This window comes from Rosa rugosa, chromosome 6 (assembly GCF_958449725.1).
Source record: "Rosa rugosa chromosome 6, drRosRugo1.1, whole genome shotgun sequence".
Classification (NCBI taxonomy): Eukaryota; Viridiplantae; Streptophyta; class Magnoliopsida; order Rosales; family Rosaceae; genus Rosa; species Rosa rugosa.
Genome location: NC_084825.1, coordinates 28,008,160 through 28,024,005, shown reverse-complemented (window position 1 = coordinate 28,024,005; position 15,846 = coordinate 28,008,160).

Below are 15,846 nucleotides of genomic sequence, written 5' to 3'. Positions count from 1 at the left end.
GGGCACACAAATCTTTTGGTGGAGTAAGTGAACATTTATTGGGCCCAAATTGGGTAAATGGTCAAGAGCCCTTGACTAAATAGAAACACTCTTAGTCTCTTAATGATTCTAAAAATGTCTATATATATGTATATGAGGGCCCTTCCACTAAGGGATCCATTTTTTTGGTCATTTATAGGGATAGGACATTAGACCAACTTTTCGATCACATTTCGGCATCTCAACCGTTCATTTTTTAGGTCCTAATGTGTAGATCATTTCTGTAAATTTTCAGCTAAATGGGTGATTATTAAGGTATCAAACTATAATAAATCAATGAACGAACCAAATCTGTCAAACTTGAACCGTTCATACTTATAATCTTAAGTCGCCGTTTTGAATGTCTTAACGATAATCAATTTGGTTGAAAATTTTGCATAAGTGATCTACATATTTGGACCTAAAATCTGAACGGTTAAGATGTTAAAATATGATCGAAAAGTTGGTCTAATGCCCTATCCCTAGAAAAAGACCAAAAAAAGGGATCCCTCACAAGAAGGGTCCTGGTATATATATATATATATATATATATATATATATATATATATATATATATATATATATATATATATATATATCCAGAGCGGAGCTCCGCTTTGAAATTAACGTGTGAAGTTCGAGTTTTGAGTCACTTTTCGGTCGCATATCCACATCTCGACCGTTCAGTTTGTATCATAAACTTAAGGATTAATCACAATTAACCGCCCGAACTATAGTGACGTTTTGAATTCCATATCTAACTATCAAAAGTTTAAGATTTGGTTTATTTCCGCTGCATTTTGGTACCTGTAATAACTGCGATTTTTAATCAAAGCAAAGCATGATTAACTATGATTACCGGTGCTTTACTTTTCATGATTGCAATACTTTACCTTTCATGATTACTCATAATTCGGTGTGCCCCGTTCTTTTGCCATTGACTACGCCATAGCATAATTGAAGAAAGAGAAAATAATCATCCGAAATCATTCTCTCTCTCGGCCGAAACGAATCCAAGAACAGAGCAAACTTCTCCAAGCTCGTTCTCGCTCCATAGGCCATCGATCGACCCTAGACCATGTCCCACGCCTTCGCTTCTTCCTTGCGCAGCTGCAGGTGGTAGCCTTTCGCCGACTCTTGAAACGTACACGACGGTGGAACACGAGGCCGGTTTGAGCTCATTTTGGTTCCAAGCTTGATATCTCAAGCTACCGGCCATCAATCCTCACCAAACTTCATCCACGAGCTCGCCTCAACTTTCTGAACAAGCACCAAGAAGGACCAGACCTGGGTAGAACGCTTTCACGTTCATCGGAGCTCGACTGGTTTAGATCGACAAACAACCCTTCGATCCGTGTATCTCGAGTTACAGACCACCTCTTTATGTGATTCTTGGCTTAGTGAGTTCGTCTTCAAGTTCTGAACAACTCTCCAGAAGGAATCGAAGCGTTTCGTTGAAGTTTTTACGTCGAAACTCAAGCTCGCCGGATTCTGGAATTTTTCCGACCACCGAAGCTTTCGATCGGTATATCTCGAGCTACAGACCATATTTTTCTGTGATTCTTGAACCAATGAGTTCACCTTGAGTTTCTTAACAACTCTATAGAAGGGATCGAAGCCTGAAATTGAAGTTTTGACGTCAAAATCAAGCCTTGCCGGATTCTGCAAATTTCGCCGGATTCTGGAAATTTTCCGGCCACCTCGACTGTTTTAGGTAATTTCAACCACTTCCGGTCATTTTCAGCTTACATGGTAGTTATGAAAGTTGTTAAGCATGATGAGAGGAAGAGGAGCAGCCCGGCCCCGACACCATTGGCGGTGGTCGGCGTTGGCTCTGCCACTAATTCCGGCGGCCCTTTCCGGCCACCTCCGGGGGTCAAAAATATAGTTTCTGTGCATTTTTAGATTCTATATTTCAATACGATCATCTTGATATATTATATGCAATTTTTGGATATCGTATGATTAAGTTATGAATTTTTAAGTTTCGATCGATTTCGATCGTTAGATTTGTGATATGTGAAGTTAGGACCGTCAGATGGACTTGTAGTTTTGATATGATGATCTTATGACTGTCCCAGTGACTTTTTGTGGTCATGGGCGAAGATCCGACCGTTGGATCTTCGTATAAATGCAAAACAGTGATTAGGGAGGCGATTCGTGAGAATCCGTCCGTCGGATTTTCGTATAAATTTGTGGAGATGTTTGTAAGGATGATTCAGGAAGATCCGACCGTTGGATCTTCGTGATAATTTTGGAGGATGATCCTAAGGGCAATCCGTGAGGATCTGACCGTTAGATCATCGCGTAATTTCGATCCGACCGTTGGATCATTATTAATTTAGAATCCAACCGTTGGATTGTTGTATTTGTGTGGTTTTTGAATAAATTGCTAAGTTAAGATCGTGTTGGATTAGGTGATTGACGGATCGATTTGACGGACAATTTGTGAAATTGTTGTTGAGCTGTTAAGAAGATGCAGCTGGATTAGAGGTGAGTAAAATCGCACATGGTTCCTTCATGAACCGAAATTTAGTGATTTATATTGAATTATAAAGGTGTGGAAAATTGTTTTAAGAAAATAAAGATTTGTTTTGAAATAATATGAACTTGATCGACTACGGTTCATAAGGCTACTACTCACAGGTAAGGAAAATGAATTTAAGTATAAAAATGAATTTCTTGTTTTTATTGCATGTGAACTATAGATGGTATTAGTAGTCACTCTTGTGTAGGTGATTACGTATATATATATATATATATATATTTACGTGAAATATATATTGAAAGTTATGACATTGTGTGATGTATTGAGTTGTTCGTGATAAAGAGTAGTTGAGTAAAGTGCGATAGTTGAAATGTGTAGACAAATTATATGTTAGTGTCAAGTGTTCTCATCGTGTGTCGATGATGGTGCCAAGTATTCTCATCGTGTGTCGATGATTGTGGCAAGTGTTCTCATCGTGTGTCGATGAAAGTGCCAAGTATTTTCATCGTGTGTCGATGATTGTGGCAAGTGTTTTCATCGTGCGTCGATGATAGTGGCAGGTGTCTTCATCGTGTGTCGATGATTATGATACGTATTATCGTAAGATTGAACCTTGGCCAAGGTGACAGGTTACGATTCAGTTAGAGCTCTAGTCTGTCTGCCATCATACTGTTTGAGGGATAACCTCAAGTTTTTATGTGTCTTTGAGTATGACATGCTGCGTGGAGGGGTTTTTATAACTATCATATACCCTTGAGTATATATTGGAAAGGGAAAGTTTAGTTGTTTGGATGGTCATGGTGAGATGTGAGTTGATTGATGTTTGAAGTGACGTTGTGCACTTCAATTTTTATACTAAGAATCACTTAAATTGATTTGTTCTTTAAAGTCGTGCAATTCCTTGTTTACTCATACAGGCTGTCAAAAGCTTACCGGGTTTGTGTTGTTGCAATCCCGGTACACTATTCAAATTGTGTAGCGGGTAATCCTACAGGTCAAGAGAATCAGGACGGAGATCGAGCTGCGTAGAGTAGCTGCAATTGTGTCAATCTGAATTGCGTTGTGAGCCGGTGAGGTGTGTTATGCTCATTTAGAGCTTTACAATATTTCTTGTGAGAGTGAATTGTAATAATGAACTCGAGGTTCGAGATTTGAAGTTTGTGTATCGTGTGGTGAGGTTGTTTTGAGAAAAAAATTCAGAACGTTTATTTGATTAAGTGGTTTAATTCATGTTTCGGATTTGAACTTATTATTCAAAATTCGGGGCGTGACAGTACCTCCGTTAGTCAATGAGTCGAGAATCAAAGTTTGTCAATGTATGACCTTAATGGTATTGACATACTTTGATTCTTGACTCATTGACTCATTCTGGATGGTGAATGTGAAAATATAGTTTATTGAAATATAAGTTGATACGCTAATTGTAATTTTCACTGCAGGATTAGGCCTACTCGGTAATATTTTATAGATAATAAACTTTCAATAATTAAGTGCTTTCGTAATGAATCTGAGAAATTAAATTTTGTCTTTGTAAGATTTGGGAATACATACGATAGCCTAATTTAAGAATGCTACTGAGAATAAGAACGCGGTTTTTATCATTATTGACTTGTACCAATTATCATTGGACTAGCTTCTCCTATCTTTAATGCTTTAATGAAAATAAAAAATAAAAATAATGAAAGTACATTTGTCAAGAACTCAAGATAAAAGAGATAACGACCTTAGAAGATCAGATTACAGTTTTGGGATAATTGGGTTAGAATGAGGCACCAGCTGTGAAATCCTGGTTTTAGTCAAGGGAAGCTAGTAGATATATTATAAACTCCTAATAGTATTAAGAACAGACTCCTTTATTAAAAAAAAAGGAAAAAGAACAGACTCTTTTAGTTTAGTAATTTTTTGGTGAACCAATTTAAGTTCTACTGTTCTAAACTAGTTCCAGCCCCTTGTCATCAATAGCTACTAGCTAATTTAGAGTTAATTTGTTGCTTGTAGCTTACAAATCCGAAATGCTGTTCGTATCATACGTTAAGTGCAGTCAACTAGTTTCGATTGCCACTCTACTTATTCGTATTATTCAATAATTGTGATTACATGAACCTAGTTGGTTTGTTGATCCCCAATAAATATATCTCAAAAGTAGCGTGTGTGATGGGGCGTTCGTTTTCCATCATCAAACTCCAGCATATATATAACTTTCTTTGGACAGATAAAATAAAGCAGCTAGTTTCCAAAACTTTGAAAAATGATCAATAAGAACCTCACCAACCTTGTACGTTCCATCCTTAAGTTCTTCTTTATTTCTTCATGGATTGGCTTGGCCATGGCACAAACTAAAACCATCCCAGTGAACGTGGGAGTTGTTTTAGACCTCAATACACAGCATGGGCAATTTTGGTTGAGTTGCATCCAAATGGCACTGCCAGACTTCTATGCTACTCATGCTTACTACAAGACTAGGCTGGTTTTGAACATTAGGGACTCCAAACAAAGTGTAATGCATGCAGCTGATGCAGGTTCGTTATCTCTCTAGATCATCAGTGTCATCATCGGTTATTTTAGTGTTGGTAGACCTTTTTAATTTTTTTGTACGTTGTTCTTTTCTCGGTTCATTAATTGATTATAATTGGCATACTCTATCAATTTGAAATGCAGCTCTGGATTTGATAAAGAATGTACGAGTGTAAGCTGTCCTAGGGCCAGTGTCATCGATGCAGGCAAACTTTGTTATTAATCTTTGAGATGTAGCTCATGTGCCCCATTATATCGATCATTTTCAGCAACAAGCCCTTCTCTTACTTCATTGAGGAGCTCCTACTTTTCCCGAATTACACAGAACGACTCGTCGCAAGTGAAAGCAATACGTTCTATTGTCCAAAAATTCCGATGGAGACAAGTAGTGCCCATCTACGTAGACAATGAATTTGGCGATCGAGGGAATCATACCTTATTTGACTGATGCCTTGCAAGAGGTTGATGCTCATGTTCCCTATCGCAGTGTAATTTCCTCCTTAGCCACTGATGAACAAATTGTTGATGAGCTTTACAAGTTAATGACGATGCAAACCAGAATCTTCATTGTCCACATGACAGCGGATCAATGTTCTAGGCTGTTTGCAAAGGCAAAAGAGATTGGAATGATGAGCCAAGGCTATGTTTGGATCACAACTAGTGACTTAGTGAGATGGCTAATCATTTCATGGTGATGAATTCTTCGATCATAAATTCCATGCAAGGGGTAATAGGTGTACACTTGTTATATATTTAGTTAGTTTATACTTTTGTATTGTATCGCACGTTTATTTTATTGTTGAGTTTATTCTTTAGTTTTGTATAAAAATGCATTTGAGAGGTAAGGCTCAATTACGCGCCCCCCCCCCAAAAAAAAGGCACTCGCCTAGGTGTATATATATATTTTTAATTTAATAAAATTCTCTCGCACCATCGAGATTCTCTACTATATATATATATATATTTTTTTTTTTTCTTGTTAAGAAGTTCAACTCCACTCAAGGTTTGAGTTCTAGATCCGCCACTGGTGGGCGTGTTTGTTTCTCAGAGACCAATATTAGGAGGTCATTTTTCTCATCGTGCTCATGTGAAGAATCCATGGTGTTGTGGTGGGACAAAGGGGCGGTGCCACCACAGAGGAGGGAAAGGGTGGAGATGGGCGACCTTTTACCTGGATTGGTGTTGCGATCTGGATGGAAGGAAAGTGGATATGGTATCGCAGAGGTGGATGGCGTCTGTCGCTAGTGGTCTGACGATAGCAACGGAGCAGGATGGTGGTGACCCGACATCGTTGGTGGAGTGGCAGGTGGCGGGTGTGGCAGCGTGATGGTGCAGGTGCGATCTTGGGCTAGGCTTAAGAGAAGGATGTTGGCTGTCTTGGTCTTCTGAGCTTGGGCATTGCTATTGGACCCAGTTAGGTCAATGTGCCTTGATTGGGTTGGGTTTTGATTGAGTTTTACTTGCTTTCAATAAACCCATATCTGTTTTAGGGAATCAGAAAATGAGAGAAATTCGCTGTGTATTCTCATTGATAATAGAGGCCTCTTTATATAGAGGATTACAATGCATAGAATCTCAATCATACAAGGAAAGTAATCGTACATTGAATAGGAATCTAGATCCTTCTAATAACTCTATTACCACTAGGTCAAGTAACTTAGAGTTTGGGCCAAACACAAATAGGGTTTACTTGAACACTCCCCCTTGTGTTGCCCAAACGCGGTGCTTCTCTCGTTGCCTCGTTAAAAACCTTGCCGACTAACCAAAACCCAGTGGGACAAAAATAACCTCGGTCGAAGGGGAAAAAGAGCACAACACACCCTTCACGTTTCGAGACAAACATGTAGACATCTCCCCCTGATGTCTGCGCCTCCCCCTGATGACTACGATCATGGGAGTTCAGATAATTTCCACAAGCCAATTCTTACCACATGTTTCTCGAACGTGGATTTGGGCAATGACTTAGTAAACAAGTCTGCCACATTGTCCTCAAATCGAACCCGGTTCACTTTGATCTTGAGGAGCTTCTGTTGTTGCTGATTGTAGAAGAATTTGGGCGATATATGCTTGGTGTTGTCGCCTTTGATGTAGCCTTGCTTCATTTGTTCAATGCAAGCAGCATTATCCTCATAAATGTTCGTTGGCTCATCTGTGGTAGACTTCAAACCACAATTGCTTCGAACATGCGTAACTATGGATGGAAGCCATATACATTCACGAACTGCTTCGTGAAGAGCAATAATCTCTACATGGTTCGAAGAGGTAGCGACTAAGGTCTGCTTTGTAGACCTCCAAGATATCGCGGTCTTTCCCATGATGAAAACATAACAAGTTTGGGAGCGACCTTTGTGTGGGTCAGAGAGGTACCCAGCATCAGCAAAACCTTCCAAAACACTTATATCATTTTGGGATGGGGAGAGGGAACGCAGTCCACCATGTGTGGCGTCCCTGGCACTTGATGGGTCTGAATCCATCTTCTCTCTGTAGGGATAGAACAAGCCCATATCGATCGTACCACATAGGTATCGAAAGATATCTTTAACACCAGTCCAATGGCGTCGTGTTGGCACAGAGCTATATCTAGCTAGCAAGTTCACAGCGAATGAGATATCCGGTCTGGTGCATTATGCTAAGAAAAATAATGCGCCTATTGCACTTAGGTAGGGCACTTCTGCCTCTAGCACTTCTTCATCGTCATCTTTTGGACGAAATGGATCCTTCTTTGGATCAAGACTACGGACGACCATTGGGGTGCTTGAAGGCTTAATCTTGTCAGTGTTGAAGCGCCTAAGCATCTTTTGGGTATAAGCTGATTGATGAATCAGGATACCATCTCTACGGTGCTCAAGTTCTAAACCGAGGCAAAACCGTGTTTTCCCAAGATCTTTCATCTCAAACTCAGATTTCAAGTGTTCAGCGGTTTCCCTTAACTCTTTAAGGGTGCCAATTATGTTCATGTCATCAACATAAACCGCTACTATTGCAAATCCGGAACTTGTCCTTTTATGAACACACATGGGCATAGTTCATTGTTGACATATCCCTTCCCAATCAAGTAGTCACTTAGACGGTTATACTACATCCGTCCGGATTGTTTCAATCCATATAGTGAGCGTTTCAATCTAATCGCAAACGCGCTCCGTGGTTTAGAACCACTTGATTTGGGTAACTGAATTCCGTCTGGAATCTTCATGTATATTTCCGTATCTAGATCCCCATATAGATACGCAGTAACCACATCCATAAGCTGCATGTTCAGTTTTTCGGAAACTACCAAACTGACAAGGTAGCGGAACGTAATGACGTCCATTACGGGAGAATAGGTCTCCTCGTAGTCGATTCTAGGGCGTTGTGAGAAGCCTTGAGCCACAAGGCGAGCTTTGTATCTTACAATCTTGTTTTTGTCATTACGCTTTCTAACGAATACCCATTTGTGACCAACTGGTTTGGTGTTGGGGGGTATTGGTACAACTTTGCCAAATACCTTTCTTTTCGTTAGAGAATCAAGTTCTGCCTGGATCGCATCTTTCCATTTTGGCTAGTCAGCTCTACGTTGGCATTCATCAACGGAGCGTGGTTCGATGTCATCGGTCTCAATAATCTCACGCGCCACTGAATACGCGAATACATCATCAATGATGATGGAGCTTCTTTCCCACGTCCCATGTACACTAGTGTAATTTACAGAGATCTCTACGTTCTCAGGAATAGGTTCTGACATTGAGGCGTCCCCCAATGATGTCTCTTGAACATAACCGTAATCCGGAACATTCTCATGGGACGGATTTTGAGTATCGATGATCAAAAGATTTGTTTGTGCCTCATTCGCTCTCTTTCTAGGGTGAGTATCTTTCGAACCAATTGGTCTACCGCGCTTCCTTGCGGGACCTGCGGCCAAAGATGCCACATCATTGCCATGTTGGGCAATGGCGCCATCTCCTGGTGTCACAGGAGTGGCGTGATGTCCAGTATTTGGGACATCGATCCTTGCAGGCACGTTTGCAGCAGGTATGTGTGATCTCGTCACTTTGGCAACATCAGAAAACGCATCAGGCAGAGTGTCTGCTACGTTCTGGAGCTCGATTATTCTTCGCACTTCAAGTTCGGACTGTGCGGTACGGGGATCGAGATGAGACATAGTGGGGACAGACCACGACAATTCATGTCGTTCCTGTTGAACATCTGTGTTCTTATCTCCCCCTAACGATGGGAAGACTGTCTCATCAAAGTGACAATCCGCAAATCTAGCAATAAAGAGATCGCCTGTCAAGGGTTCAAGATAGCGGACGATGGTTGGAGATTCATATCCAACATAAATGCCCATTCGTCGTTGTGGACCCATCTTAGTACGCTGTGGCGGCGTAATAGGCACATAAATGGCACACCCAAAAATGCGTAAGTGCGAGATATCAGGCTCGTACCCAGTCACTAGCTGTAACGCAGAGTAAGATTGGGTTGCAGTGGGTCGTAGACGAATTAGCGTAGCAGCATGCAATATTGCATATCCCCAAGCAGAAACAGGGAGATTGGTGCGCATAACCAATGTCCGCGCTATCATCTGTAGTAGTTTGATAGCAGCTTCTGCGAGACCATTTTGGGTATGAACATGGGGAACTGGATGCTCTACATCAATCCCCAGTGACATGTAATAGTCATCGAATGTTTTCGATGTAAACTCCCCAGCATTATCAAGTCGAATTGACTTAATAGGATGGTCAGGGTAGTGAGCCCGTAGACGGATAATCTGGGCGAGGAGTTTAGCATAAGCAGCATTGCGAGTGGACAACAACGCGACATGTGACCAGCGTGTCGACGCATCAACCAATACCATAAAGTATTTAAAAGGTCCGCATGATGGTTGAATTGGTCCACAGATATCCCCTTGGATTCTCTGTAAGAACGGAATGAGTATTTTAGGATCCTTTGCATAGGACGGTCTCGGTCCTAATTTCCCGAAGGAACAGGCTTTGCAAAATGAGCGAGGGGCCTTAGAAGCAACCAATGAGGATTTTGGTTGGGCCTGAGCGTCTGTAGCGCTATTAGAAGCAAAGTGTGTGACTACATCTCCCATTATGGCGTTAGAGCCATGGAAATTGGTGTGTGTGGCGTCATGGCCACTAGGAGGAGCAACCATGGCATCATGCTCATGGTTGGCGCCATTTATGGCATCATCACTAGGGACATGGGCGGCCTTTCGGCGTCCCAAGACAGCAGCAGCGCCAGAAGCTGCAATTTGTGCTGTCTTGCTAAGTCCTGGAATCAATTTGTGATTCTTGCTTCTTCTCACTCTGAAGAAAGGATGCCCGTGTGAAGTCTTAAGTATACGGAGCATCATATCACGACCAGGATGTCCTAGTCGGTCATGCCAAAGCCAATATGTGTCTGAATCCAAGAGATCTTCTCTTATGACATTGTTGGATTCAATTGGTCGAATTGTAGTGACATAAAGTCCACTAGATTGACACATAAGCTTCTCTAAGATGCGCTTTCGTCCGCAGTCATTAGAGGTATTGCAAAGGAATTCTATTCCGTTCTCACTATGCGTTTCCGCATGGAATCCGTTGGCTCTTATATCTTTAAAGCTCAATAAGGTTCGATTTGCCTTAGGATCGTAGAGAGCTTCAGTGACTTTAATCAAGGTGTCATTGGGCAAAAGGAATTGGGCCATTCCATGTCCTTGAACTAAATTTGATGGCCCAGCCATCGTAGACACAGAGGAATATGTAGGCAACATCTCTAAGAATAATTGCCTATGTCGTAGAATGGTGTGCGTAGTCGCACTATCCGCAAGACATTGTAGTTCATCCATTCCTAAAAGAAAAGCTCGTAATTAAAAAGGAGTCATAAAGTAAAGAACTCAACTTTTATTAATAAGCCAAACGGAATTACATCATCGTTTCTTTAATCAAAGGAAATCTAATCCAATAAACTAGTTAATGCAAAGCAATGGTAGTCGTCTAACTCCTTTCGGTAATTCCAATGTAATGTGACCAGGTGAGTAGAGAGATGTCAATGGAGCGAGGCTCACTTAAGTACCACTTATCTCAAAACCTTCCTAGACATCACACTCACATTGAGTACGCCTACTTTGAAGAAAGACTAATAGCATTGGCATCTACTACAAAAATAATATGGCAATTGCCTACATCTCTTGGAAAATAAAAAGACTTAATCAAAATCGCCAGTTTCTGGGTCTTGATCCTTGTAGTCTTCCACCCTTAGATCGAGATCACCATCTTGATCTTCTTGTTCCATGTAATTTGCCTCCCTTGCTTCACGATACATCTTGTATGCGTTTGCAACGTTCTGGGATGCAGTACACTTCTTTTTCCAATGTCCACTTGATCCACATCGAAGACAAACATCTTTATGGTCAGGCTCCCTTGATCGATATGCTTTTGGTGCATGATTTGGACGACTATTATTCTTGGTGGCGTCATCACCATAGCCGGAGGCTCCGCCTCTCTCTCTTCACACGTTGACCTCCACGGTTCTGTGCACGCCTCTCTTGGAGATTTCCTTCCTCTTTAGGGCGAGAATATGGACCAGAACGTCTAGAATTGTCCCTACTCTTAGGGTTTCGCTCCTTGCGTCCTCCCTTGGGGGCGCGACTATAGTTAGACTCCGGAATAGACTTGGTTCCCACAGGTCTAGCATTATAGTTCTTCACAAGTATGTTGTCGTGCTTTCAGCTACGTTCATGGCGCCAATGAGCTCATGAAATCTTGTGATACATCCTACTTTCACATCAATCCGATAATTCTTTGAAATCATCAGGGCAGAGACGGGGAAGGTAGAGAGAGTCTTCTCGATCAACATCGTATCAGTTATGGCTTGACCACAAAACTCCATCAAAGACTTGATACGAAGAGCTTCCGAGTTATAATCAAGCACAGACTTGAAATCACAAAAGCGGAGGCTATGCCATCGCACTTCTAAATCAGGAAGCAGGGAGTCACGAACGTTGCCAAATCACTGCTCAAGTTCTACCCATAGCTTTCTTGGGTCTTCCTCATTGAGGTATTCACTTTGGAGCGCGTCATTCATGTGCCTTGTCATGAGAATGATGGCGTTAGCTTGATTTGCTTCAAAAGCAGTAGCTTGCTCAATGGAGAGCACGTTCCGACTAGGCTCTTGGATGGCTTCCAGAAGTCCATCAGCCTTAAGATGTTGGCGCACATCTCGGACCCACCTATGGTATCCTGCGCCAGTTGTCTCCAGTGGAACAAAGTTCAACTTGTTCAGGTAACTCATCCTAAAAAACAACACAAGATTAGGGTTAGTTTCGGAGCTAAAAAGGCTACCACGAAAAACTTATTAAATTTCTGAGCGTAGTCGCTTCCAAGAAATTAGGGATTTTCTGAGTGTAGTCGCTTCCAAGAAAATCCGATTCCAAGAGGGGTTTTGGATTAGATCGAAACGACAATGTATGTGGTCGATCGTTTTCTTCTCAACAAACTCTAAGTTTGGAGGACTCTACAAGCTCCAAGCTTGGAGTGAGCACGAACCCCCACAGTTCGGCTATTGGTCTCCCCTATGAAGAAGAAAGGGGGGTAGAAGAAGGGATGTTGGAAGTCCCCGAGAAAAGAAGAGAAAAGTAATAAAAACTTCAAAAAACGGGAACTTTTAGAAAAGTTTACCTCGAAAAATTGCCGGAAATCTTGAACGGAAAAGTTGGCCGGAAAAAGGTTAACCGGTCGTTGACCGGAGGTGCTGACGTGGCAGGCTGACTGGATGCTGACTGTGTGCTGACTGGATGTCTGCGTGGCAGAAACTATGGGCTCACGTTAGTGGGCAGCGTTGTTGGGCTTCTGTGCTTTGGGCTTCGCTGCACTTCTGGGCCTAGGGTTTCTGTGCTTCTGGGCTGCGTCTGCTGGGCTGCGTTGACTGGAGCAGGGTTGAGGATGCAGGCGGCGGTTCGGTGGTGCAGTCACTTCAGGCGGCCGGTTCGGGTGCTTCTAGGCCGGTTCCGGTGGTGGTTTTTCGGCTCCGGTGATCTGGGGTCAGGCTACAGCTTCTGGTAGAGTATGGCAGCAGTAGGTAGGGAGGAAGGCTTTGAACCGGGCAGAGAGGTTTTCAGTATTTCAGGGGGCCGGTTTGGGTATTTTCCGGCCGGTTCTGAGGGCAGTGTCGCCGGTTCTGGGCTTCTGGAGGTGAGAGCTTCAAGGGGGGCGGCGGAGGATTCTGGGATTTGAAAGCTACGAATATTAGGTTTCAGGGTTAGAGCTTTGTGCTGATAACGTGTTTTAGGGAATCAGAAATTGAGAGAAATTCGCTGTGTATTCTCATTGATAATAGAGGCCTCTTTATATAGAGGATTACAATGCATAGAATCTCAATCATACAAGGAAAGTAATCGTACATTGAATAGGAATCTAGATCCTTCTAATAACTCTATTACCACTAGGTCAAGTAACCTAGAGTTTGGGCCAAACACAAATTAGGGTTTACTTGAACAATATCTTTATTTGGCTAGGTCGATGTGGCTTTATGTCGGTTTGCGCACTCTTTGTGCTGTGTCTACCTTAGGTAGGGGGCGAGTACCTTACTTTGCCAAATAGTCGCAACCATCTAGTGGCAAGATGAAACTTAGTGCTATCATAGTGTTTTTCTGGTGGCAACATAGTGGGAAAGCTGATAGTGTTAGTAAATTATGACTCCGTGTGAGAAATATCTTTCTAGCATGTAACCATAATTGTAAAGTGAATAGAATATAGCCAATAGAGCAAATTTCGCTAATTGATGCTTGTAAGAACACATATGTTTTATTGAGACTCCTGTTATTATCTTGGGTTATTCTCTTAATAATTATTGTAATATGGGATTTAGATACAATGACCCCCCATGTATTGGTCAAGGCTTAGGATAGGCATATTTGACCCCTCCTCCATAAAAAAGAAAAAAAAATCCATACAAGATAATCAACCTACTGTAGGAGTTGTTCTTTAAATGCCAATTTTGTAATATTTGATATTATATGCATGATAACTCTATTTTAAATAATTATATATACTATTATATATTAAGAGAACCCACTTTGTTAGTCAAAGACTCAAAGTGAAAAGACATGAAAACCTTCACACCACATATTATTTTTAAATAATTTTTAATATATGAAGGTTATCATAGTAAATAAAAAATGTTGATAAAGGAGTTAAAAGAAAACAAAAATTATTTCTACTCATTTGCAGATAGAGGAGGCAAGCCGGCCTAGGCCCATTTTAAGCAGACCTATTCATGCTTCGGGCAGACTCATTTACTATTGTGGTCAAACTCGTGCCGGCCCATTTATTTGAACATTGAGCCCGACCCGGCACAACCGGGCAAATAAACATGATTTTAAACATGATTAAGCATGATTTTAAAATTTTAAGTAATTAATTTGTACTATCTTTGTTCAAGCCCGGACGTGGACAAAGAAGTGGCTGCCTCAATTCAAGCCTAGAACTTTCTTTTTCTCCCATTAAAAAGGTGATAGAAATTGTTTGTAGCAGAATAAAAGTTAGAGAAAGGAGAGAAATATGCCATACAACGAAAGTGAAAGGATTGTATGGTAGCCTTTTATCTAAACAAGTAACTAGATTAATTTATGTTAGTACGAGAGAAAGCTCTCGACTTCCCTTGGTAGGCGCCAGGCCGTACCAACCAGATATACCTAGCTCTCTCATTTCCATCACTTCCCTCCCTCATTTCCAATCAATAAACTAATTACGAACACCCTGAATTTCAACCAAATTAAAGTTGAAGTTGTCAATTATTCCATGTTGAAGTTTGAAGATAACAAAATTTAATAATTATATGAAATTAATCTTAATTCAAATTTCACTTTCCTCAGAGGCTCAGACTAGTTCTCCCAATTACTTACCACATCAGTTTCTCGATCTCTTTAATATAACTTGGATCATATATTCCAGAGACACTACAGTAGCCTGAATGGCTGATGCTTCTATCTATTAAGTGTTAATTATATATAAGCACGTACGTACTGCATATCCGGTCAAAGACTATAAAACCAAGCAGAAGAAGAAAACGTATATTTATGAGTTACGACTCCACCAGCTGGTATCTAATTTCCTCTGCAGATCCTCTGCAGATAGCAACATGTCTAGTAGTATTAATTTCTTAAGATTTGTTTGAATGAATCGGACTTAATTTAGACAAAAATAATCCATGCAATTACACAAGGATTAATGACCGTCCAGCTGCTTGCTAATGAATAGTTTATTTGATTCTATATCGTTAGTCGTATATATCGGTTATTATCTGTATTAGTAAATGCTGTCGTGCAGTATGTTCTAGATTGTTATGGTTGTTCTTGTACGTTCTTGAACGACCTTTAGAATTTCATGTTGTTTTTGATGCTATTGAACCGCTGCTAAATCTGCATTCGATCTCATTGGCCAGAAAAAAAAAAAAAAAAAAAAAGAGTGAAGAACCAAATTTCCTGGCAATGCTTACTTAAAGAAATAGAGCACTAGAACATACTATTTGTCCCTTTCGCATCATGATACAATCCACCGTCTATGTGGTCTGAAATTGTAAAATGAGTTTCCTTGAAATTTATGTTTTTAATGACTCCTGATACTTCTCAACTCAAGAAACCCTAAGGCCTACTCCGGTTGAAATTTTGTTCTCATCTGGCTCGGACATCGGGCTGGTCTTTGGCCTCACCGCTGTCATAAGGTTTGCTGCCGGACGGGAGATCTACTGCCGGGCCTCTGTCGGAGGGATTTGCTCCGGTTTTGTCAGAAGGGTCGGCTGGGATGGTGGAGAAGGCGGTGATCGTGGTTTACGGTCAGGTAGTCGATCCCCGCTGCTAGGTTCTT